The sequence below is a fragment of the Rhinopithecus roxellana genome, chromosome 9 (assembly GCF_007565055.1).
Source record: "Rhinopithecus roxellana isolate Shanxi Qingling chromosome 9, ASM756505v1, whole genome shotgun sequence".
In the NCBI taxonomy this organism is placed as follows: domain Eukaryota; kingdom Metazoa; phylum Chordata; class Mammalia; order Primates; family Cercopithecidae; genus Rhinopithecus; species Rhinopithecus roxellana.
In genome coordinates, this window is record NC_044557.1 from 99,688,778 (window position 1) to 99,711,231 (window position 22,454).

The 22,454-nt window shown below is 40.2% G+C and overlaps 1 non-coding gene across 1 annotated transcript; it reads right to left on the minus strand.

The window, feature by feature from the left end:
* Positions 1 to 20,790: 20,790 nt before the first annotated feature.
* Positions 20,791 to 20,926, minus strand: LOC115899813. The gene has a single exon (XR_004059416.1). It is a non-coding gene; the product is annotated as a U11 spliceosomal RNA (small nuclear RNA).
* Between the last annotated feature and the right edge of the window lie 1,528 nt (positions 20,927 to 22,454).

Genomic DNA, 22,454 nt, shown 5'->3' on the forward strand with positions numbered 1-22,454 from the left:
GAAGGGAATGGAAGGGAAGGAAAGGAAGGGAAGGAGGGAAGGGAAGGAGGAAGGGAGTTTGAAAGTATAGAGGCTGGGCGCGGTGGCTCAAGCCTGTAATCCCAGCACTTTGGGAGGCCGAGACGGGCGGATCACAAGGTCAGGAGATCGAGACCATCCTGGCTAATACGGTGAAACCCCATCTCTACTAAAGAATACAAAAAACTAGCCAGGCGACGAGGTGGGCGCCTGTAGTCCCAGCTACTTGGGAGGCAGAGGTAGGAGAATGGCGTAAACCTGGGAGGCGGAGCTTGCAGTGAGCTGAGATCCGGCCACCGCACTCCAGCCTGGGCGACAGAGCCAGACTCCGTCTCAAAAAAAAAAAAAAAAAAAAAAAAATAAGACAAAGACCCATTGTCCACCTGGGGCATTGAGGTGGCTATTCATGCACAGGCAATATGGCCACTCCCTCTGCTTCTCAAATGAAAGCTCTCACTTTAATTCTCTTTCATGTCATTTCTGCCTTTCTGCATGCAACTACTCTGTTCTAGTTTTGTTGAAAATTATTATTCTACTTACATATCAGCTTGTACATGGCTTAAGATGACCAACCCCCACCCGTGCAGCCCCAGGCCTCTTACTCCACATAACCTTTCTCTTCATGTCTCACAGCTCTCTGTAAAACAGTCTGTCCCTGAAAATTCTGAAGGGAGGGAGGGTGGAAGGAAAGAAAGAAGGAAGGAAGGAAGGAAAAGAAAGAGTGAGTTAGTTTAATTGTCTGATGGTCCTCCTAGGGCTTGCTTCTCTTAGATTGAGATGCATCCCTTGTCTGTATAGTGGAGCCCCTGAAGAAGGCCTTCCCTGGGATCCTTCTTGGTAGAAGGGATAGTAGCCTGGTAGATGAGCTGAAGGGCACATGCTTGACAAATGATGAGACTGGCAGAGCAGTTGGAGCACAAAGCAGTGCTTCACTTGCCCTGCTGCGGAACTTTAGGAGAATGAAGTCCACAACAAAGCAACACCAGAACTAGCATCTATAAGAATGGTGAGATCGGCTCTCAATCCAAGAAACGGTCTGATTATATACGGTCAAGGACAGCATGAAAGAATACGAAGAGATGCCAGGAGCCGAGTAGGGATAATGTCAAGGCTTTAGTGATACATACCACTGAATTCAGCCAGGTAAGCCTGACTGTATGACTACATGTTACATTTATCCTGGATGATGTCTTTCTCATCTGGGGCCACACTGAATGGACCAGTGTGGCACATGAATGAGTTGCTGCTCCACAATGTTTCTCAGATTTCAAGTGGAAATTCGTTACCATAGCTTAAGTGCCATCATTAGTCATTCTAACATTTTGTGATGCTTTTCCAAATGACTGTGGCTACACTCAAATCTAATGTCATAATACAAAATATTGCCCTTTCTTTCCATGTTATTTGAGCTGATGTTTTATGGGGAAGCAGCCAAGAGTGTAAATTCTTGTAAAATTTTTGAGAAGCAGAAACAGAAATTTTGTGTTGGAAAAATAAAGTGGTCTTAAGAATATGTTCTCCTAGGAGCCAGCAATGTCCTAGAAATCAGCTCCCTTGGAAGCTCTGTGTCCCATTTTTCCTAGCCTTGATCAAAGCTGGTAGAGAAAGGAGAAGAAAACTATAAAATAATCATCATTAACAATGGAACCTATGCAATGTTCCTCTCACCTTTCCTGAGAGCTGGATTTACATTAAGCCTCTTCTTAGCACCTTATTTACTTATTAATTTGCGTGCTAAGAGTTTGTTTAATTTTTTAAGGCAGAGGTGAGAGGAGAACTAGAAAAGAGAAGAAAATAATTAAGTCTCTCTTCAGTAGGTTTTTTTTTTAAGGCAGGAGCTAGACATCAGCTTAGTTGGATTGGAAGCTGTAAGCAGCACATTAACTTTTAACAAGTTTAAATGCAGGTAATTGCTATCCATGTAAGACCTACAACCACCTCTTTCTAGTCACTTGTTTCAATTTGGGGTTCATTTTTGAGTTAAGTATCTCAGATTATAGAAGATGGACATGTGCCCATTTATCTATGGGTAGGAGGAAGTAACAAAGTAAAAAGCCCATTCATCATTAGAACCATCCTCACTATCATTACTGCCACCATCATCCTCTTCATCATCATCACTATCACCACTACTGAGCTTCTGCTGTGTGCTAGGCTCTCATCTAAGCTTCTTGTGTACATCACCTTATAAGGGATGTACACACTCTACAATGTAGATATTATTACTGTGCATTATTTTGCAGATGAGGAAAGTGAGACTCCTAGAGATAGTATAAATTGCCTAAAGCCACTGAGGTAAGGGAGCTTGAACTGAAATTCAGGTCTTTCTGGTTCCACACTTTATATTCTCAACTAGGGTGCTGCACACATTCTAAGGGATCTCAATCCTGAGATTGTTTGACTTCTGAATAAGGAAATCAGTTCGTAAGCAGGGAGATCATCTGACTCAGAGTCCTAAAGTCTGTGTTTCAGTCCAGACAATCAGTAAATAATTTTGTTGAACTTGGCAAGATTAATTACAGCTGGACCTTGGTTAATTGCAGTTGGACCTTGGTTCCCCATTTCTACCATGGGGGATTGGACCAGTTGATCTCAGAAATGTCTTCCAATCCTGATATTCTGTGATGTGGAGATCTGGGGACTACCTGTCCTTACTAGATTTCTTCAAACAAAAAAGGGCAAGCTCTCCCAGTTCCCTCATCTGTAAATAGGATTGGCATCCTTGATTTCTATCGAGAGGTCAAAAATCTGTCTCATAAATGTTTTGGGAAAATATGCCAGTGAGGTTAATGTTCAAACATTGTGTTTCATCTTCTCCCACATCCAGCAAGAACTGCTACTTCCATCCCCCTCGGCCATAGGCAGATGCCATCAACGCCCCGAGGCTCTACAAGCTCCAATAGTCTTAGAGGCTAAAAGGGTAAGCAATGTTTACTTTTAAAGTTACATTTTTTGCTTCATGAAAGGATCCACTAAATAAACCCTTTAAATAGCAATCTCTTTTAGAACATTTAAAAGTAATTTAATTTACTTCTTCAGATACACATTTACCATATCAAGCAAGGGCTGCCTTTATCTCCAACCAGAATTTTGAATATTTATCACTCTAATAAAAGCAGAGACCTTTTATTTTTATAAAGGAAAATATATAAATTCACTGACTGAAAGTGTATTCATTGCTGGCCTATTTATTAAGCACTGAAAACTGGGCTAGGTATTGGGAATAAAAGCGTGAGCAAGATCGGTGCAGCGACTTTCTGCACCGAATTCTTAAGTCCAGTATGTCAGTAGATAATTTTAAAAGTGATAGCTTAAAATGAAATAAAGGCTATGATAGGAGAAGTATAGGTTTTATAGATACTGCAAGTGTGAGCATGTCATGGGAGGCTTTCTGGAGCAAGTGATATTTTTACCAAGACCTGAGCTCAGAAGGAAATAGGTAAGGGAAGGTGGGTGGGTATGAGGAGATTGTGGAGATTGGTCCAGAAAAAGAAAAAACAAGTATGAAGATTCAGGAAAGAGAGAGCAAGACATACTGAAGTCACTCATAGCAATATAAGACAAGAATATCTAAAACATGAGGTTGTTCAAGTAGATAAGGGTCATCTCCAGAAGGACCATAAAAGCCTTCTTGAGACCTCAGTCTGAGTAACTTCAGGGAAGTCACTTAACTTTTCTGATTTGCAGACTTCCAATGTGAAACATGAGTGGTTTAGAATAAATAACGTCTAAGGCCTCTTTCAACTATGAATTTAACATCATAGCTTAAGGCAGGGGATAAGACTGGGGAAATAACTTTACCTGAACTTCATTAGAGGTGTAAAGTGATCAAGTTAAGGATGCACTCGTTTCTTTACTAAATAGTTACTTAAACCTATTTATGTTCCAGCAACAAAATTAGACAGAAGTGATCATTAAACAAGTATTTACAAAAATAATATACAAATATTATGTTTTAATTATTATATAGTCAAAATAATTACATAGTCAGATTTTATAAAGTGCTATGAAGGAAAATAAGGTTCTAATAAAGAATATCTACCATAAACCTACAGAAACATCACACTTCATGATAAAACATTAGGAATATGTCAGGACTATAGTCTGTGATTTCCATTAAACATTGTAATGAATATTCTAGCCAGAACAGTAAAACAGAAAAATAGAAAAGAATAAAGATCAGAAAGGAAAAAACAAAACCATTGCTTTTAACAGACAATAAGATAATTTAAGTGGAAAATCTTGGTTTGAATTAATAGAAAGCACATCAAAGTTGAATAAAAAGGGGTTGATTAAAAAATCAATTGTTATACAATTGTTATATCAAATTGAAAGCTTAAAATGTGCTTAAAATGCCATTTCTAGTAGACGATTTGCGAGTTCTTTAAGAAAAAATTTACAAAACTTTATAAGTACATTTAAAAAGATCTAAGTTAATTGGTGATAGCCGTATTTATGGAGGACCCTGATATTATTGCAATGTCAATTCTCCTGAAATTGATCTAAGATAAAATGCAATTCTAATCAAAATCACAAAAAGCTATTTACAAAACAAGCTGTTTCTAACATTTATTCATACAAGAAAAGTGTCAAGAGTATCTATGACAAGTATGATTTATAGGATAAGATATCAAACTTTATAAGAAATTTATAACAATTAAAATAGTGTGGCAGTTGCCGATTAACAGATAAAAATAACCAATGGTATAAAACAGAGACTTCAGAAACAGATCTGTGGCCATTTTGGTACTTGAATACAGTCAATCAGTGGGGAAATAATGCACTATACAATACATAAAGCTGAGGAAATGATATTAATTTTAAAAAAATAGTAAGATCTTTACATAACACCTACTCCAAACAGTTTCACATGAATTAATAACCTAAATGTGAGAAAGTAAAATCTGTGTATCCAAAAATATGTAACCACCTTTTCATACCAAGGAGTATATGATTTCTTAAACTGGACACAAAATGCCTAAACTGTAAAAGACTATATTTGCCTGCATTGAAATTTTAAATTTCTGCTTAGGTTTCTTTTTTAAAGTTTCTAACTAAAAAATTTCTTTTTTAGTTTCTTTTTTAAAATTAGTCCCAGACAAGCTATCCATTTATTTAAGAAAATATTAATATACATCATTTATAAATAATTCTTACCAATCAATCCAAAAGAGGCAAATGACTGAAAAGAAAATTGGGCAAAATATGAAAATAAACAAATCATAGAGGTGAAAACATAAATGGCCAAAGAACACAAAATGATGTTCAATTTCCCTATAAATAGTACAACAAAAATTACATCTTACATCAATTCAAGGGAAGGAAAGAAGGAAAGAAGAAAAAAAGAGAAAAGAAAATAAAGAAAATTTGTTAATACAAACTGTTGGTAAGGATGTGGAGAATGGTACTTTGTATATACATCAGATGAAAGCTTGAGTTAGTACAACATTTTGAGAATTATTTTGATAATATCTAGAAAGTTAAAAATAAGTATGTACCCTAGAGAAACTCTTGTGTATGGACTTAAATATTCATCTACAAGAATGACAAAGCAGTGATGTTACTAAGAGCGAAAAATTGGAAAATGCCTAAATGCCCCCAAAGGAGCACTAATAATAAATCATGGTGTAGTCATAGAATGAATACCAGACAACAGTTAATATGAATGCTCTAGTGTTGTATGTGTCAGTGTAGATTAAATGTCAGAAAGCTGCAGTCACAAAAAAGTAGGTTGCACAAGGGTGTCATTCATATCAATGTTAATAAACTGCCAAATATAGATTATCTATCAATCTATATATAGAGACAGATATTGGTAGATTGATAGATATCTATAGATAGATAGATCAATATAGATAGATGATTGATAGATAGATAATCATGCATGGGATAATAAATATAAATTTCAAAAAATAATTACCTCTGGGGGTTGGCAAGAAGGAAAATGGGATTGGTTAAACACTTGAATTTACACAAAAATATTTTATAATAATTTTCAAAAGAGAAAAGAGACATTTTCTGCTTCTGTGTTGAGTGTGGCTGAATACAAATAAAATAAATACTAAAAAGTATCCATAGGATTCAGCAACATGGAAGACACTGGTGGCCTAAGAAGTATTTTCTTTTTTTTTTTTTTTTTTTTTTTTTTTGAGACGGAGTCTCGCTCTGTCGCCCAGGCTGAAGTGCAGTGGCCGGATCTCAGCTCACTGCAAGCTCCGCCTCCCGGGTTTACGCCATTCTCCTGCCTCAGCCTCCCAAGTAGCTGGGACTACAGGCGCCCGCCACCTCGCGCGGCTAGTTTTTTGTCTTTTTTAGTAGAGACGGGGTTTCACCGTGTTAGCCAGGATGGTTTCAATCTCCTGACCTCGTGATCCGCCCGTCTCAGCCTCCCAAAGTGCTGGGATTACAGACTTGAGCCACCGCGCCTGGCCAAAGTATTTTCTTTCTTTCATGCAGCAAGCATACAGGTGTGTTTATTCTTGGTAATCTGTTGCTATGTAACAAACTATCCAGGTTGTAAAGCTTAAAGTAGCAAGCACTTATTATCTTAACAGTTTCTGAGGGTCAGGATCTCAGAAATGACATAACTGGGTGGCTCTGGCTAAGGCCCTTTCATGGGGTTGCAGTCATGATGTCAGCTTGGGCTGCAGTCATCTGAAGGCTTGAATGGGGCTGGAAGAACTGCTTCCAATGTGACTTCCTCACAGGACTGGGTAGTTAGTTGTGATGGTTGCCAGGAGTCCTGTTCCTCACCATGTGGACCTTTTGAGTGTCCTAGTGACATAGCAGCTGCTTCCTCTCTGAGAAACTGATTCAAAAAAGAAGTCATAACCCACACTATCTTTTATGACCTAGTTTCTAATATTGCATACTATAACTTCTGCTTTAGTTCGCTCAATAGAAGTAAGTTGCAAAAGTGCAGTTCACACTCAAGATAGGGAGAATTAGTCTTCACCTCTTGAAGGGAGGAGTGTCAAAAAATGTATGGATGAATTTTCAAACCATCACAATGCATTATAAGATCTTTGTGCTCTGAGACATATAAATATAATATTAGATGTAATTTCTGCTGTCCAGAATACAATTTTGTAAAGGAGTTAAGTCACATACAAGACAGTTCACATCCAAGCCCTGAAAGAGTAGGGGCAGTCAGATAGGCTGCTGATAAATAGTTCAGTGAAAGGAGATGGAAATCTTCTTATCCCAGGGACCAGAAGACCTGGGATAAGCATATGGGATCGTTGAAGATCCTAGCACATAAACAGCATGATAGGAACTGCATTGGTTAGTGCTTGGAATCAGAGAAACTGCATCCAAAGAATATTTTGTTTACCTTTATTATAGAAGACATCATATTGTATTAGAATATCGCTTATGGAGATTTGCCCCAGGTAGATAGAAATTCACATGCTATCCTCAGAGCCTTTGTGTTTCCTCAGAGCAAGGACTGAATATTCTCCATTTCTGTGTCCTCAGGAGCTATTCCTATACCTGGCACCTGGTAAGTCACTCATAATAGTTTGTTGAAGGAAATATGTGTTGAAAAATAGAATGAAAAAATGAGTAAGTGAAAGACTGAGTGAACAAATGAATTCTCTGCTGCCAAGATGCTGGCCCAGACCATTTGTGTGGGAGAACAGAAACAGGATGGACACATAAGAAGTGAAAAAGAGTGCAGAGGGTTGAGATTCCTTGGTCTACATGAAGGCCACAGCATAACCAGAATGAATACCAGCCTCCACTGTCTCAGAGGCAAGGGAACAGTCCCTCTGGTCTTGCAGAATTCCTACCATAAGATGTCCAAAAGCCAATCAACTTCTAACCGTCCTTCTCTAGATAAGCAGACATAGCTGCCTCTCCCTACCTGCCTTTACTCAGAAATTATCATCTTTTCCTGTCTTTCAGTTGCCCACCCCGAACCCTTTACTATTTATAGGCTTCTGATCTAAATCTTCACTTTGTCCTAGACCACTAGCATTTATAGGAGTGTGATCTGAAGATCATCAGGAAAAAAAAAAAAAAAGAAAGAAAATGGCGCTTGGAGGGGATGAGGATAGGTCTACGCCTTAACACACTGGAAAAGCGTTGAACTCTTTACAATCCTCCCCCAAACCCTATGATGGACAATGTATAAATTCTGGCAGTAAAGAATTCTATTTAACATTTTTAAAAAGTTTGCTTCTCAAATGTATTTGACCTCAGGATGCTTTTCATTGTAAAATTAATGATGATGAGAATGATAATATAATGTAACTGACTGCTTTTTATATGTTCACCATTGTGCTGAGAACTTTGTGTAACTTATCCATTGACCCTCAGTAGAACTTTATGATGTGGATATTCTTACAATTCCTATGTATGGATGAAGAAATCATAATACAGAGAGTTTAAATAACAACCCCAGGCAAAGAACTAGGAAGTAGCCAAGATGAGATCTGAATCCACCTCTACTTGGTTCCAGGGCCTATGGTTTAACACCAAATAAACCATTCTGTCCTGGAGAATATTTTCTGAAAAGCATTGTCCTAACCTCTTTTCAAATGCATCCTCCCTCTTCTCCACCTTGTGCCCTGATAATGTGCCCTCCCCTCCTCATCTTTAGTGTTCATCTTCTAGTCTCCCTGCCAGGTTTTCCTAGTTCATTGTAGGCTCTCAACAAATATCGCATGAATATATGCATCCTCTCCAATGCTAATTAAGTAGTTGAAAGTACTACCATGAGAAAACTCATACAAACATGTATGTGTGTATCTTGTCAATTCAATGCTTGTACAATATGTTATATTTTTCTCACGATTTTTTTTTTTCGAGATGGAGTCTCGCTCTATCGCCAGGCTGGAGTGCAGTGGCGCAATCTTGCCTCACTGCAACCTCTGCCTCCCTGGTTCAAGAGATTCTCCTGCCTCAGTCTCCCATGTAACTTGGACCGCAGGCACATGCCAACATGCCTGGCTAATTTTTGTATTTGTAGTAGAGATGGGATTTCACCATGTTGGCCAGGATGGTCTCCATCTCTTGACCTTGCGATCTGCCTGTCTTGGCCTCCCAAAGTGCTGGGATTACAGGCGTGAGTCACTGTCTCATGAATTTTTTTAAAAAGAATCTCATGCAGAGCTTCCTGACTGCTTGCATTATCTTCATCAATATTCTGCATCCCAGAGGGCTCCAGTAAAATCTGTTTGGCTGATTAATCCTCACTTTCACCATAATTAAAAGTAAGACTCAGTCGCTGCTTGAGCAGCCCTCAGTTGGATAAGAATTCACACAGTGGTCTGTCTACTCTAATCCATGGCAGGGCAGTTCATGAAAGGGAAAGCCGCAAACTGTTCAAAGGTGGGGCCAACTGGGAATCCAAGGAAAGAAGCACCAAACAACAGAGTGATCAGGCTAAAGCTTTTATTCATTCATTCATTCATTCATTCATTCATTCATTCATTCATTTATTATTCCAAAGCATTTACTAGGGGAACTTACACACAGGGCTTCAGCGTGTCCTCACAATGGACATAGAACGAAAGAGATGTTCTACTTCATTAAGTCCACATCAAGGGGGTTGAGGTATGGAGTTTGTATGAGGGTTTAAGAGATCTGGCTAAAGCCACAGGCTAGTTTCTTTCAATGTTTTGAACAACCTAAACACCTTCATCAGCGCCTTAGAATGTTCAAGCCCCCAGCTCGGGTTCAAGCCAACAGGTGAAATCATGCAGCTGGACAGGTCAAAATACCTTTTGTTTCTCAGTCAGGATAGAGAAAAAAGCGGGGAAAACTAAAGAAGCCTACACCCCTCCTCACACAGACACACACACACACACACAGACACACACACACACACACAGATTACTGTGTTACAATGTTAGAGGGGCCATCAGAAAAGTCTCAATACCTCTCTCTTTTCAGTTCACAAGAAGCAGCTAAATCTGGGCTGACGCACAGTTCTGAAAAGACAGGTAGAAATGTGCTTGCTAATCATTTTCTAGGCATCCCTCCTAGTCTTCTTATCTGGCTACCTAGAGGAAATCTTCGACCTCACCTTGGGAGTGCTCAGTGTCTCTCCTCCTGAAAAAGACTGTCAAGCTGGTAACCTGAAAAATCGCTCCAAATGACCTGCAGGTGTCTGGGCTAACAAAGAAATTCCATGTGAAATATGAATATCTTTTATTGAATGTGAACTTTAGACTGTGTCAAAGTCCTCACCAGCCCTCTCCATGTGTTCCCTGCTTTCTCTGTTTTATTGTTATTGTTATTGATAGTATTCAGCCAGACTTAAGACTGCCTTCTGAAAGCACTGTTCCTCCCTCCCTAGAAAGTCATTAGTGTGCATCTTACGGCCTTGGAGATGATTAAAGGATGATTTCTATTCCCTTCTAGTCATTTGTCATTTTGCCTTGATCATAACAGTCTAGGGTAAGTTTACAGGGAGATTTAATCAAGTGACTGGAGTAGAATTGTACAAGATGTCTCTCCCGAGATAGGGGAATGGGAAAGGATGCAAAGATTGGGCAGACCCAGTCCCCACCATTTCCTGGGTATAGGATTCTAATCAAGTCCCTTCCCCTCTATGAGCCTCAGTCATCTGGAGAATATGAGATTAACAAGCTGATGCTCATAAACACACCAGGCACAGATGTGGCTGCACACAGCAGGTGCTCCACAAGTGAGAGGCTTCCTCCAGCCTTGCTTTTAAAGAAGACTCCTAGTGCTGTCCCTCTAGGACAACTGTTTACCAAGTGGGTAAAGTCTGGTATCTACAGAGACATAGCCTGGGATGCCTCCAGAAGATCATGGAGAACGACTCGAGGGCTGAAAGTGGCAGAGCTTTCAAACATCTCCATTTATAAGGGATATATAAATTAGTTAAATTAATAGAGACAAAAAGCAGAATGCTGGTTTCTGGGGACTTGTTTGCTAATAGGTAGAGAGTTTTTTTGCAAGATTAAAAAGTTCTGGAGATCTATTTTCACAATGATGTGAATACACTTAATGCCGCAGAACAGCACACTTTAAAATGGTGAAGGTGGTAAATTTTATGTTATGTGTGTTTCAATGTGAGATTGCTTAACCCAGATGAAACTCTAATCAACCCCACTCTGGTCTATTGTTCTATAACCAAAGAGAGGCTAGGAGACCATCCCTAGGACAGAAGAGACCTCCTTGTTGGTTATAGCTGTGCACTCTGGGAGGGAATTGAGATTTTGAGAAGCAGCTTTGTGCCAGGGTCTGGGGCATGGCGAGGTGAATAAGGCACAGTCCCTGTATGCACACAGGTTTTTTGGCACAATGAGAAAGGAGCTGTTCCAGGACTGTGTACATTGTGCTGTAAGAGAGGGATTCCTTCTACCAGGAAAGCCGGGTAGGGAAGGCCTCCAAACCATGGGATTAGGGGCTAGGCATTCAGAATGTTCAAGAGTTTCTTCAACAGAGAGGCTGCCTAGACTGAGGGAAGAGGAGGAGCGAGAACCTAAAGAAACAGAATGAAGTGGGAGTGGGGAGTGACTCTAAAAAGGTAATGTGGGCCAGATGGTAATGAGCCTCACATGCAGTGTTAAGATGCTCTGGCAAACGATTATCACTGAAAGGTTCTTTTCTTCTTTTTCTTTTTCTTTTTTTTTTTTTTTTTTTTTGAGATGGAGTCTCGCTCTGTCACCCAGGCTGGAGTGCAGGGGTGCGATCTTGGCTCACTGCAAGCTCTGCCTCCCGGATTCACGCCATTCTCCTGCCTCAGCCTCCCAAGTAGCTGGGACCACAGGCACCCGCCAACAAACCCGGCTAATTTTTTGTATTTTTAGTAGAGACGGGGTTTCACCTTGTTAGCCAGGATGGTCTCGATCTCCTGACCTCGTGACCTGCCTGCCTCAGCCTCCCAAAGTGCTGGGATTACAGGCGTGAGCCACCGCACCCAGCACTGAAAGGTTCTTAAGCAATGAATGACATCAAATCTACTTGTCCTGAATACCTCTTTTTGTCAGATTTCAGAATTTGATTAACAAGGTTGTGCTCCCTTGAAAACTTCCAGTAAACAGTAATTGTTCTTTAGCATTTGGAAAGTAATTTTACATTCACTATTATATTTATTATTTAAATAAGTAATAATGTAACACATCTAATACAGTGATGTATCAGTGCCTTTTGACTGGAAATAAAAGAAACATATTCTGCTAAGAATTAAAGAGATAACTGAAGAGCTGATTACCAAATGTCAGGAAACGAACAGTGCCAGGCTCCACGGTCCATGAAGGAATGCCCTGCCCTAGAGGATGCAACATGAGGATGAGTCAGGACCAACCATTTCCTTTTTAATGTTTTTTTCCCACATTTTACAGTTTTTAAAACATAAAGACAAACATACAAAATAATAAACATTATTTATATATATTTATAAACTGTGTTCCCAACATTCCAGGACTACCAAATCATTACATGTTGTCATATTTGTTTTAATCAACTATTAAAGATACAATGGAAGGTACTCTGAGTTTCCTCTCCTATCTCATTTCATATTCCTCTCTCAACGGTCATGACACTCATCCTTTACATACATGTTTCTATTATTTTATTATATATTTGGATACATAAAAAATATATGGTATTGTTTCTCGACTTGCCTTTTTTGCTCAACATTTTTATTTTGAGTTTTGACCAAATTTACTCATCCAGGCTTAGTTCGCTCATTTTCATTGAAGTATAATAGCCCATTAACTAGATCAGGGGTGTCCAATCTTTTGGCTTCCCTGGGCCACACTGGAAGAAGAAGATTTGTCTTGGGCCACACATCAAATACACCAATGCTAAGGATACCTGATGAGCTAAAAAAAATTGCAAAAAAAAAAAAAAAATTTCGTAATGTTTTAAGACAGTTTACAAATGTGTGTTGGACTGCATTCAAAGCCATCCTGGGCCACATGCAGCCTGCGTGCAGTGGGTTGGACAAGCTTGATCTAGATAATTCTCCATTTTCTTCCTCCTTCCCTCCTCCTCTTCCTCCTTCTGCTCCTGTTTTCTCTCTGTTTCTGTCTCTCTTTTTATTTTGTTTCTTAGACACTGAAATGAACCATGGTAAGGATTGTTAGGAAGTATTCTTAGATACACATAAAGTGAGGAGGGGAAGACTGAGAAGAGGGAGAGTTGAATTGAGATTTGGCTGTGGCAGGGGTCTCAGCCTATCCCACAGGCAGCTTTGGAAATGCGATGGCCTTCAGAGTTGTCCCAAATGGAGGTGAAGTGTCCTTAGTATCACTAGATTAACCAATCGTTAGCCATTGTGCCCTGGGAAGAAGCATAGCCTTGGGCGAGCCAGTTCTCAGTGTGCAAGGGCAGTTCCTAGCTTTGAGCCTTCGGCCCCTGGAAATGCAAGCACTGGGGAAGCTGGGTGCCAGTCCGAAGAGAGGATCTGGGCAGATGACCTGAGTATCCACCACAGACTGATACGGTTCTTTGGCACTCAACATTTATTTTATCTTTCTTCCAGTGTGACTTGTAATGGAAAGCCCAGAAAGCTCTCAACTATATTTCTCGGCCTCCCTTAGAAGTAGTGCTGTAGATGTGGCCTAGTTTGCACCTGTGTGAGATTCAAAAGCAAGGTGTGAGATGGACGCTGTGTTTCTGCTCCTGCATTTCTGCTGGCAAGCAGAGGCTGGAGGGAAAGGACAGAGCAGGTGGCTTTTCTGCACCAGTGATGGCAGATTCCAGTGTCCATGCATTAGCTTTGTGGGTGTTGAGAAACAACCAAGGGGGGCATCCTTTCTGCAGGGGCAGGTCACACAACAGACGCAGCATGTTCTAGAATCAGCAGCTTGAGCTTCTTATCTTGGCAACTTCCTGCTTGTGGTCATGGCAGGTTGGTTCTGGAGCCAGAGGTATGCTGATCTCAGAGGAGGCAGCCGCTCTTTGTTGGGGCCCAGTTCTGGGGTGTGACTCTGGAGGCCGTACCAGACATCTCTAGGATATTTCTTCAGTGCTTCCCTCAAGGATTCTCTAAGCCACTTACTACCCTTAAATGTTCCCCTCCTCACTTAAGTCACCCAAGTGATTTCAAGGTCCTGCACCTGAAATCTGACTAATTTACATTGGTTATTTACAATTTTATTTAGTAATTTGTATTAGATATTTGAATTTTTTTCTAACTACTTATATTAGTCCATTTTTACACTGGTGATAAAGACATACCTGAGACTGGGAAGAAAAGGAGGATTAATTTGATTTACTGTTCCACAAGGCTGGAGAGGTCTCATAATCATGGCAGAAGGCAAAAGGCACTTCTTTCATGGTGGCAATAAGAGAGAATAAGGCAAAAGCAAAAGTGGAAACCCGTGATAAACCCATCAGATCATATGAGACTTACTCATTATCACAAGAATAGCACAAGAAAGACCGGCCCCCATGATTCGATTACCTCCCCCTGGGTCCCTCCCACAACATGTGGGAATTCTGGAAGATACAATTCAAGTTGAGATTTGAATGGGAACACAGCCAAACCATATCATTCTGCCCCTGCCCCTCCAAATCTCATGTCCTCACATTTCAAAACCAATCGAGCCTTCCCAACAGTCCCCCAAAGTCTTAACTCATTTCTGTATTAACCCAAAAGTCCACAGTCCAAAGTCTCATCTGAGACAAGTCAAGTCCCTTCCACCTAAGAGCCTGCACAATCAAAAGCAAGACAGTTACTTCTTAGATACAATGGGGATACAGGTATTGGGTAAATAGAGCCATTCCAAATGGGAGAAATTGGCCAAAACAAAGGGGTTACAGGGCCCATGCAAGTCTGAAATCCAGCAAGGCAGTCAAATTTTAAAGCTCCAAAATGATCTTCTTTGACTCCAGGTCTCACATCCAGGTCATGCTGATGCAAGAGGTGGGTTCCCATGGTCTTGGCCAGTTATGCCCCTGTGGCTTTGCAGGGTATTGCTTCCCTCCTGGCTGGTTTCACAGGCCGGCATTGAGTTTCTGCTGTTTTTCCAGGCATTTGGTGCAAGCTATCGGTGGATCTACAATTCTGGGGTCTGGAGGACAGTGGCCCTCTTCTCACAGCTCCACTAGGCAGTGCCCCAGTAGGGACTCTATGTGGGGACTGCAATCCCACATTTCACTTCTGCACTGCCCTAGCAGAGGTTCTCCATGAGGGCCCCACCCCTGCAGAAAACTTTTGCCTGGGCATCCAGGCATTTCCATATATCTTCTGAAATCTATGCAGAGGTTCCCAAACCCCAGTTCTTGACTTCTTTGTACCTGCAGGCTCAACATCACATGGAAGATGCCAAGGCTTGGGGCTTCCATCCTCTGAAGCCACAGCCCAAGGTGTATGTTGGCCCCTTTCAGCCATGGCTGGAGCAGCTGGGACACAGGGCACCAAGTCCCTAGGCTGAACACAGCATGGAGATTCTGGGCCTAGCCCACAAAGCCACTTTTTCCTTCTGGGCCTCTGAGCCTGTGATGGGAGGGGCTGCTGTGAAGATATGTGACATGGCCTGGAGACATTTCCCCATGATCTTGGGGATTAACATTAGGCTCCTTGCTACTTATGCAAATTTCTGCAGCCAGCTTGAATTTCTCCCCAGAAAATGGGTTTTTATTTTCTACTTCATCATCAGGCTGCAAATTTTCTGAACTTTTACGCTCTGCTTCACTTTTAGAATGAAATGCTCTTAACAGCAACAAATTAACATCTTGAATGCTTTGCTGCTTAGGCATTTCTTCTACCAGATATGCTAAATCATCTCTCTCAAGTTCAAAGTTCCACAAACCTCTAAGCCAGGGGCAAAATGCCACCAGTCTCTTTGCTAAAACATAACAAGAGTCACCTTTGTGCCAGTTCCCAACAAGTTTCTCATCTCCAAATGAGATCAACTTGGTCTGGATTTTATTATCCATATCACTATCAGGTTTTTGGTCAAAGCCATTCCATAAGTCTCTAGGAAGTTCCAAACTTTCCCACATTTTCCTGTCTTCTTCTGAGCCCTCCAAACTGTTCTAACCTCTGCCTGTTACTCAGTTCCAAAGAAGCTTCCACATTTTGGGGTATCTTTTCAGCAATATCCCACTCCTGGTACCAATTTACTGTATTAGACTGGTTTTATATGGACAAATGTCTTCTGATAAAGACATACCCGAGTCTGGGAAGAAAAGGCGGGTTAATTTGACTTACAGTTCCACAAGGCTGGGAAGGTCTTATAATCACGGTGGAGGATGAAAGGCACTTCTTATATGGTGGCAGCAAGAGAGAATGAGAAAGAAGCAAAAGCAGAAACTCCTGATAAACCCATCACATCTCGTGAGACTTATTCACTATCACGAGAATAGTAAAGGAAAGACAAGCTCCCATCATTCAATTACCTCTCCCTGGTTTCCTCCCACAACACATTGGAATTCTGGGAGATACAATTGAAGTTGAGATTTGAATGGGGACACAGCCAAAACATATCACTGCTACTAAGAGCAATGTTGAAATAAACATCCCTACACATATCATCTCTTAAATATATGCAATAATTTCTCTGGGGCACAAGAGCATGTCTTCAGCATTAATAGGTAGTGCGGCAAAGCTATTTTATCATCTTATGCTCCCCCTAACATAGCACTACAATGTTTCGCTCAAAGCCAGTATCTAAGAACATTAACTGAGGACTAGCTTCTTGAAAATTGCAACTTTAAGCAAAACGATGTATAATAAATCCATTTTTTAATCAACATTATCACAAAACGACCTTGGATGAAATGACCTTGAATGAAACGACTTTGACTAAAAAGATGTTATTCAAGGACCTGCTGTATAAGAGTTTGATTTCTCATCCCTCACCCCTGAACTCTCCTGCCTTTCCAAGTCTCAAATAAATCTATGAAAACAAAAAATTTAATTTTAAAAGAGTTTGATTTCTCTAACATCATTGCTAACCCCTGGAACTCATATATTTTTATATTTGCCAGTCAGTGTGAAGTGATATCTCTGTTGTTTTATTTGCTCTAACAATTAGTGAGAGTAAGCATTTTTTCATATGTTTATTCATCATTCATATTTCCTCTTCTGTGAACTCCTGTTCACATCCTTTGTGGATTCTTCGTCTTAGTTGTTCTTCTTTTTCTTATTGATTTGCAAAATTTATTTATGTATTCTGGGCTCTAATTCTTTGTTCATTATGTGTGTTGTAAATATAGTCTCCAATCTGTGGCTTGTCTTTTAACTTTTTATGGTATCTTTCAATTATGCAGAGGTTTTAAATCTTTTAAGGTGGTTTAGAATTATTGCCTATGGTGATATTGGACAAATATCAGAAAGAGTTGTGGGGTCAAATTCCAAACTCTCACTTACTGATGTCCATGGCTTCAGGAACTTTTATGCAAAGAAATGTATATCTTTTTGAGCTAAGTAGTGCAATTATGGTTATGTTTTTTTTCTTAATATTCAATCTAATTTGCCATTGCTTTGTACCAAGAGAATACATGAGTCATTCCACTTAAGATTCAAATTCTAGGAAAAAACAGATAATCTAGCTAGTGTAGCTTGAATAATATGCTCTCTCTTGGCCAGGAGATTGTGGGCCATCTTGACTGATGCAGTTCTACCAACTGTGTCAATGGAAGAGGAGGAGATCCCCAAATCAGAGCCCTGATGCAGTCTTCAGATATAGGCAAAATGGAACCTGGGCAGGCAAAACGATCGATCTAGCTTCAAGGGCTTGGCGATATGACACTGAATAAATAATTGCTATTTCTTAGTTGTAGTAATTAGAGAGTTTTGTTTTGCAAGATGATAAAATAGCATCAACTCTGGATAACATATTTACATATGGCACAATGGAAGCATAAAAAAAAAACAAAACCTCAAATCAGTCAAGGGCATTAGAGAAGGATTCAGAGGAAGTAACTAGTGCTTCAGTCAAAAATCAGGGGAGATTTTCTAGGCTGAGGAAACAGCACATACAAAGAAAGGGAAATGTAATAGGCAAGTCATAATCAGACAGCTCCAAGTAGTTTAGTATGGCAGGCATGTGAACTGCAAGGACGAGTGGTTATAGGTAAAGACAGAGAGGAACAACGTGTCTTATAACCATCCACTAATAGATGTCTTTGGAGAGAAATAAAGGAGTGTGGGGAGGTATTTCTAATGATAGAAGCTAAAATAAGAATATTGAAATTTAGGTGTTAAAATATCTCAGGCTTCATGGAGACTAGCACACTGTCTCCCAGCTGTTTCAAGTTCCCACCATCAGAGAAGACTACCAACCAGGAAGGACGTGAGCGAGGTGTAGCTCATCTTCTGTTCTTGGATTAAATGTATAGATCTCCATCTGCAGTGATATACCAACAACCCCTAAAGTTAGAAAAGCATATGAGAGTCCTAGGCAGGAAGAACTTAGAACCTAGATTTTTTTGTACAATCAAATATAATGTTCTTGTTCAAAATACTTCCTGATTATTGTTTTAGGACACAGTAACACCTTACTTATAGACATGCCTGTGGCATAGAAAAGTAGAGAGGGTATAAAATGTGGTGTCAGCTGCCCTGGGTTTCCACCCAGCCTCTGCCACTTGCCAGTTATGTGGCCTTGGACTTCTCCAAACTTGAGTTTTCACACTTACGAAATGGTGATTAAAACACCTCCGGAGCCCACCAACACCCAAAGCAGATAAGTAAACAAAACTTAGCTCTCTACATATACCTATATATAGCAGTTGTCCTCAGAATTAATTACATAGCGCTGCTTTTAAAACGCACTTACAAATATACAGTTGATCTTTGTTTGTTTTGAAATTGTATAGTGTTTTCCAATCTGTAGGTTAAAAATCAGTTAAAGTGATTTCGACTACCATTAAAAACAATAATAAAAACAAAATGAAGTCTAAGAGATTGAAACAGCATCAATGGAGTAGACTCAATGAGAAAATACTAAAGTAATACCAAAGTATGGAGTGCTTTTGTTTCAAAAGTCTGTGTATGTGTTTCTTTCTTTCTTTTTTTTTTTTGAGATGGAGTTTTGCTCCTGTTGCCCAGGCTAAAGTGCAATGGCATGGTCTCAGCTCACTGCAACCTCTGCCTCCCAGGTTCAAGGGATTCTCTTGCCTCAGCTTCCAAGTAGCTGTAATTACAGGTGCCCGCCACCACAACCTGCTTATTTTTATATTTTTAAGTAGAGGCAGGGTTTCACCACGTTGGCCAGGCTGATCTTGAACTCCTGGCCTCAGGTAATCTGCCAGCCTCGGCCTCCCACAGTGCTGGGATTACAGGTGTGAGCTACTGAGTCTGGCTTTTTTTTTTTTGAGGCAGAGTCTCACTGTGTTGCCCAGGCTGAAGTACAGTGGTGTGATCTCGGCTCACTCCAACTTTCACCTCCTGTGTTCAAGCAATTCTCCTGACTGAGCCTCCGGAGTAACTGGGATTACAGCACGCATCACCACGCCCAGCTAATTTTTGTATTTTCAGTAGAGACGGGATTTTGCCATGTTGGCCAGGCTGGTCTTGAATTCCCAACCTCAGGTGATCTGCCCACCTTGGCCTCCCAAAGTGTTGGGATTACAGGCGTAAACCCCTGCACTCGGGCTTGTTGTTTTGTTTCTTGGAGTGTGTGTGTGTGTGTGTGTGTGCATGTGTGTGCGCGCGTGCATGTGTATCAGGTGATTAGGATAAATAATTGGCATGACTTATAAATTTTGAAGGAGATGACCCAAAACTTAAACTAGGACTTTGGGCTCCAAGTCTAACTCTCTTGCTGACAATAGATACTTAACCAATATAGGGAAGGATTAGATGCCCCATGCGTTCTTAGTGAATATTAATTACTAGTCATGAAATGAGTGATGGAAATTGCCAATTGAGGAACCAAAGCATTCCTCAGAATTAATGTCCTGATGGGAAGAAATGATGTCCCAGTGAATAGCTATGGGCTATTAGCACCAGCTCAGCTGCGTCTCTGGGGAATGCCTAAATCAAAGGTCATAATTATGCTCTCCAGAACAGCAAATGAAGATTCATAGGCCCATAAATTTCCTCTTCTATGGGTCCTAGACTTGTGTGGCTCAGTTAAAAGGCAGGGATCAAGAATAAATGCTGTTTAGTAAACCCAGAGGTTAGGGGCAGAAACACTCATCATTCTGTAATTCTCTTAGAACCATCCAGCTTAGAGTCTGTCAAGAGAACCATCCCTGAGGTTATCATCTTTGAAGGAACCTCAGTTTTCACATTCAGAATTGGACTATATAATCTCTAAGTTTTCATTCGATTTAACAATGAACTGAGGTGAAATTTTTACTGACAGAACCATCAGTGAATCTTGACATGAGAACACAGTGGTCTTGAAGCCATAAGTACAGTATAAACACCTCAGTCATCTGGTTCTTCTTTGAGTCTTATATTTTGTGGTTCCTGTACATTTGCCCATAAATAATTTGTATGTCTTTTCTCCTGTTAATCTGTCTATTGTCAGTTTGTTTTATATACTCAAATACTTCCAAACTTTCAGAAGGAAGGGGAAGGAAAATCCTCTTTGCTCTGATACCATTATTTGTTCAAGGTCAATCCATGCTGAAGCATGTGTTAGAATCCCCTTCCTTTTCAGGGATGAATAATATTCCATTGTATGTTTATACCACATTTTGTTTATCCATTCATCCACCAACAAACATGTGAGTTGCTTCCACCTTTTGGTAATTGTGAATAATACTGCCATGAACATGGGTGCACAAATATCTGTTTGAGTCATTTGTTTTCAAATCTTTGTGGTGTATACCCTGAAGAGAAATTGCTAGATCATACGGCAATGCTGTTTAATTTTTTTCTTTTAATAATGAGCCAAGACCAATGATTACCAGCTGCCCAACTTCCAAAATAAAGTATGCTTCTGAAAGCTCTTGATGTCAATTTTGCATGAAGAGCAGTCTGGTTGCCCTACATAGGCCACTCATGACAGAAGCCCTTTTTCTCTATTTAATTTTTTAAATAACTATCATATCAATTTCCAGAGGAGGAACAGCATTTTACATTCTTAACAGCAATGCACAGGGGTTCTAATTCCTCTACATCATCACCAACACTTGTTATCTTCCATTTGTTTGATGTTAGCCATCCTAGTGAGTGTAAGGTGGTATCTCATTGTGAATTTGATTTGCATTTTCTCTAACGATTAATGATTTTGAGCATCTTTTTATGTGCTTCCTGATCATTTGTATATTTTCTTTGGAGTAATGTCTATTGAAATAGTTTTCCCATTTTTGTGTGTATGTTTTTTTTTTATTTTTTTGTTTTTTTGTTTTTTTTGAGACAGAGTCTTGCTCAGTCGCCCAGTCTGGAGTGCAGTGGCGCGATCTCTGCTCACTGCAAGCTCCGCCTCCCGGGTTCCCGCCATTCTCCTGCCTCAGCCTCCCAAGTAGCTGGGACTACAGCCACCCGCCGCCATGCCCGGCTAATTTTTTGCATTTTTAGTAGAGACGGGGTTTCACCGTGTTAGCCAGGATGGTCTCAATCTCCTGACCTCGTGATCCGCCCGTCTCGGCCTCCCAAAGTGCTGGGATTACAGGCGTGAGCCACTGCGCCCGGCCCCCATTTTTTAATTGAGACGTTTCATTTTGTTGTTGTTGTTCAGTTGAAGTTCTTTATATATTATGAATATTAATCTTTATCAAATACATTATTTGAAAATATTTTCTCCCATTCTATGGGTTGACTTTTCACTCTGTTGATTGTGTCCTTTAATATACAAACGTTTTTAACCTTGATGAAGTCTAATTCATCTATTTTTTCTTTTGTTGCCTATGCTTTTGGTATCATAGCGAAGAAATCATTGCCAAATCCAGTGTCATGAAGATTTTGCCCTGACTCTACCCCTTTTAAGGGAAGAACTACTAGGTTAGATGGCAACAGGTAAGGATACAAGGGTCTGGGAAGTACTGGTGCTAAAACACAAATTATGACACCTCCTTTTCCCTCTTTCAGTTGCTCACTGTCCTAATACCCTCTCCTTGCTCTGCCACATAATTTTTCTCTTAGAAAGAGAATCCTGTCAACTCTGAGGTGATGGTGATTAAGGCTTGTCTAAAAGAACTACAGCTCCTAAGGATACTTATATTTCAACATGGGGCAAGAAATCTTAAACTAAGGGAAAGAAGACATGTGTTTGACATTTTGTTCATCTCTAAGCTTGTGATAGAAACCTTCTCACACCTTGAAGCCACAAATCAGAAAATTGGCCCAGTTTCCCACTTGCCATCACTTCTTTTATTCCAGCCTTCAGCATCATACTGCTTTATTAACAAGTGTTACAGCCAGGCTATGATGAAGGTGTAACCTATTAGCCAAGCAGATTCCATTTGTGAAATCAGCAAACAAAATCCTTATAAGCCTCCTTTGTAATGTTGATCCCTTCTCCAAGGAACTGTGACACCACACCCTTCCTTTGTGCAATGGCAAATAACCACTTTCCTTCTTTCCCTGCTGTTTCTAAGTCACATTT